This window comes from Nomascus leucogenys, chromosome 24 (genome assembly GCF_006542625.1).
Source record: "Nomascus leucogenys isolate Asia chromosome 24, Asia_NLE_v1, whole genome shotgun sequence".
NCBI lineage: Eukaryota > Metazoa > Chordata > Mammalia > Primates > Hylobatidae > Nomascus > Nomascus leucogenys.
The window spans coordinates 5746612-5751595 of record NC_044404.1 but is presented as its reverse complement, the minus strand read 5'-3'; positions in this window follow the sequence as shown (position 1 = coordinate 5751595).

The following is a 4984-nucleotide window of genomic DNA, read 5'->3' as shown; positions in this document are numbered from 1 at the left end:
GTGAGGGAGATTTTAAAATAATTAATTTAAAATTTCCAGGGGACCACAGAAGGGGCAGAGGACCAAGAGAGTGTACAAAAAAATATTAGCTGGCAGGTTTTTCACAGACTAAATGGTACTTGCAGAAACCGATACTCATAGACGGGACTCAGCCGACAGATTTAGTGAGTAGGAAGATGAGAGGAGATGGCTAAGAAGCAGCCTGGAGAGACAGTCACAAAACTGCCAGGAGACAAGGAGGGAGAATGAGTGCTTCCACGTATATCTAAAAGGCATTCCAGAAGGAGAGGCACAAACTATGGAGAGGAAACGTGTGAGGAAAAAAAATGGCTGCCAATTTTTCCAAAGTGAAGAGAGTACTCAGACTCAAGAAACTCAAAAAATCCCACATAAAATCAATAAAACAAACACACACATGGGCACTTTATAGTAAAACGCTTGAAACTCATAGCATGAGAGAAAATCCTAAAACCCTCAGAACTGCACAAAGGGGAAATCTTAAACTCTACTCAAAGAAAGATATTAAGAAAATAGAAGAGAAAAATCATAAGACGGAAAGTAGTCATCTCACTAGTATAAAATGACAGAATTCAAGAGAATAATTGTAAATAATGAAAGAAACAGCCTTTCTTAATTGAAATGCTATGTTCAATTAAACTACCTTCAGATAACTTTAGATGCAGACTGAATTTACTATTGACTGTTCAATAATCCTCTTTGAAATAAATACTAAAGGATACATTTCAACAAGTAGGAAATTAAACCCCAAAGAAAGATATAGGAACAAGAAAACCTATGTAAATAAAGTTGTGAACACATCAGTGACTCTAAATAAACAATGATGTTCCCCCCCCACCCACTGACAGGAGAGCATTAGGACAAATACTTAATGCATGTGGGGCTTAAAACCTAGATGACAGGTTGATAGGTGCAGCAAACCATCATGACGCATGTATACCTATGTAACAAACCTGCACATTCTGCACATGCATCACAGAACTTAAAGTAAAATAAATAAATAAATTTTATTTAAAAATGGTGTCTAAATATATATTATGTACATATTTTTTAAATACTGGGGTATTTAAAAACAAAGTGATACTGAAATACTAGTCAACAAAAAGATAAGACTGGGAATGGGGAAAGCTTGAATTGCATCTTCTAACTTCCAGTGAGGTAAAAATGTGTTTGATATTATTAGGCTTATTAATAAACATGTTAAAATTTAAAATAAGTAATCACTAAACACAAAATAAAAAGTAGAAAAGTAAGTAGAGACCAAACTCTAGAGACCAAAACTAGGAGAGACCAAAAAGAAAAATAGAAAAACCTGTATCATCTAGGAGATTTTAAGAGAAATGAAGAAGAAAGAAAATTCCCATTCAAAATTATTTTAATGGCTGTAGAGTCATTCATAAAATGTATGTTAAGTAGATTTTAATTGTTTGTGTCTGTGTGCTTAATGAATCACCTATTGTTAACAATTTGTTCCAAATGTGGCCCACTCTCACCCATTGAAGTGATTCTAAGTTTGGAGAATGCTAGAGGCAATTGTTTGTGGTCTGAGGCAATGAAATGCCATCCTTGATTAATTTCCTGTTGCCACTCTCTAGAAATCATGGTGGCCCACCCAGTTTGCCACCCTAACCTAGGCCAGGGCCACCCTGACTTCTACATTACCTCCTGTGGCTTGGTTCCTTGATGGGGCTATTGACTCAGCCTCAGATGTTATGAACAAATGAAGGAATGCTTGGTTTTATTTAGTGTCTCTCAAGTGCCAGCACTGTTCACATGTTCCCCTTTTAAACATCACAGCTAATCCACCAGTAGGAGTGTGTCCCCATTTAAAAGATAAGAAAACTGAGATTCAAAAGGACTTAAATTGTTAAAGATTACATATGATATGGTCTGGCTATGTCCCCACTCAACTCTCATCTTGAATTGTAACTCCCACAATTCCCACGTGTCATGGGAGGAACCCTTGGGAGGTGACTGAATTATGGGGGCAGGTCTTTCCTGCACTGTTCTCATGATATTGAGTGAGTCTCACAAGATCTGATGGTTTTAAAAATGGGAGTTTCCCTGCACAAGCTCTCCTTGCCTGCAGCATTCATGTAAGTTGTGACTTGCTTCTTCTTACCTTCTGCCATGATTGTGAGGCCTCTCCAGCCGTGTGGAACTGTAACTCCATTAAATCTCTTTTTCTTTCCAGTCTCAAGTATGTCTTTACCAGCAGCATGAAAATGGACTAATACAGCAAATTGGTACCAGTAGAGTGGGGCATTGCTGAAAAGATACCCAAAAATGTGGAAATGACTTTGGAACTGGGTAACAGGCAGAGGTTGGAACAATTTGGAGGGCTCAAAAGATGACAGGAAAATGTGGGAAAGTTTGGAACTCCCTAAAGACTTGTTGAATGGCTTTGACCAAAATGCTGATAATGATACGGACAATGAAATCCTGGCTGAGGTGGTCTCAGGTGGAGATAAGGAACTTGTTGGGAACTGGAACAAAGGTGACTCTTATGTTTTAGCAAAGAGATTGGTGGCATTTTGCCCCTGTGCTAGCAATTTGGTGAACTTTGAACTTGAGGGAGATGATCTAGGGTATCTGGTGGAAGAAATTTCTAAGCAGAAGGGCATTCAAAATGTGACTTGGGTGCTGTTAAAGGCATTCAGTTTTAAAAGGAAAACAGAGCATAAAAGTTTGAAAAGTTGCAGCCTCCCAGTGCAATAGAAAAGAAACTCACATTTTCAGAGGATAAATTCAAGCCAGCTGCAGAAATTTGCGTAAGCAACAAGGAGCAGAATGTTAATCACCAAGACAATGAGGAAAATATCTCCAGGCCATGTCAGAGACTATTGTGGCAGTCCCTCCCATCACAGACCCAGAGGGCTAGGAGGAAAAAATGTTTTGTGGGCCAGGCCCAGGGTCCCTCTGCTATGTGCAGTTTAAGGACTTAGTGTCCTGCATCCCATCTGCTTCAGCCATGACTAAAAAGGGCCAAGGTACAGCTTGGGCCATGACTTCAGAGGGTGCAAGCCCAAAGCCTCGGCAGCTTCTATGTGGTGATGGGCCTTATGTGCACAGAAGTCAAGAATTGAGGTTTAGAGACCTCTGCCTAGATTTCAGAGGATGTGTAGAAATGCCTGGATGTCCAGGCAGATGTTTGCTACAGGAGCAAGTCTGTGTTGGAGAACCTCTGCTAGGGCAGAGGGAACTGTGGGGTTTCCCACCCAAGGCCGTGGGAAACCACCTCTTGCATTAGTGTGACCCAGATGGGAGACATGGAGTCAAAGGAGATTATTTTGGAGCTTTAAGATTTGACTGTCCCACTGGATTTCATACTTTCATGGGAGCCTGTAGCTTCTTTGTTTTGGCCAATTTCTTCCATTTGTAATGGCCATATTTACCCAATGCCTGTACCCCCATTTTATCTGGGAAGTAACTAACTTGCTTTTGATTTTACAGACTCATAGGTGGAAGGGACTTGCCTTGTCTGAGAGGAGACATTGGACTGTGGACTTTTGAGTTAATGCTGAAATGAGTTAAGACTTTGGGGGACTATTCAGAAGGCGTGATTGGCTTTGATATGTGAGGACATGAGATTTCGGAGGAGCCAGGTGTGGAATGATATGGTTTGGCTGTGTCTTCACCCAAATCTCATCTTGAATTATAACTCCCACAATTACCACATGTCATGGGAAGAATCCAGTGGAAGGTGATTGAATTACGGTGGTGGGTCTTTCCTGTGCTGTTCTCATGGTAGTGAATTAGTCTCACAAGATCTGATGGTTTTAAAAAATGAGAGTTTCCCTGCACAAGCTCTCTCTCTTTGTCTTCTGCTATCCATGTAAGATGTGACTTGCTCCTCCTTGCCTTCCACTGTGATTGTGAGGTCTCCCCAGCCATGTAGAACTGTAAGTCCATTAAACCTCTTTATCTTCCCAGTATCAGCAAGACTGTCTTTATCAGCAGTGTGAAAATGGACTAACACAACATAGTTAGCAAGTATTGTACTATGTGGCAGGATTACTCTCAGGCCTTTGGACTCCTGTTCTGTTTCTTTTCATTACACCACCATTAATTCAGGATGTGAAATCCAGGTTGGCTGTTCTCTGCAAAGGGACAATGGTGTCTGCTAAGATACCACTGCAGGGAAACCCAAGGTTGATGACATGAACAGGACTTGGTAGTGAAGGGAATTCACCCAGATTTCCACAATGCCTCAGCTCCCACTCTTTGGGAAATAACTGTCAGAGGCAGGCAGCATTGACCAAGAAAGTTCCCCTGGATGCTGAGGGATACAGGAGGAATGGTATGGAACTAAGAGCTGCACAAGTAATAGTGCATCTGCCAGGAATGTGGGCCCAGTCTATGTGAGACAGGGGTAGGGAGAGCCTGGGAGCAAACAGCTCGCTGAGCCTGCAGAGGCATTAAGAGCTGGTGTTTGCAAAGTGCAAGCTTGCAGAGTGAGATTGCTGTTGTGGCTGCTGTGAAGGAAGGGGTTCATTCCTTGGTAACATGCCACCTTCTAGAGGAGGAGAGTCAGACCAGAGCTCAGTGACCAAGCCTGACCATGACATTTGGCATCTGCAGCCTTTGGGCGATCAGGGGATGGCCCTCGGACCTTCTGAAGTGAGGCCTGTCTGTTGCATCAGTGTCTCGTCTGCACCCCCGCTCCTGTCTTTATCCTTTCTAAGGGGTCTTCATTTCAGACTGAAAAGAAATTCCATGAGACGGAGCAGGTGTAGCTTTTGTGGTTGGAGGAGGGATTGTCTCCCAAGCTTCCTAGGACCCTGCCTCATCTCCAGCCCCTTCCCCATTCCCCAGCTTATCTTCTGCCACCCATGCTCCACAGCCAGGCCATTGGCTCAGCCTGGAGGCTCACACTCCTTCCTGCCAGTGTCTGCTGGGCACCTGAGGACTAGGAGCCTGAGACCTCTCTTCTGAGCTACCACTGGGCCACCCTGCCTCTCCCTGT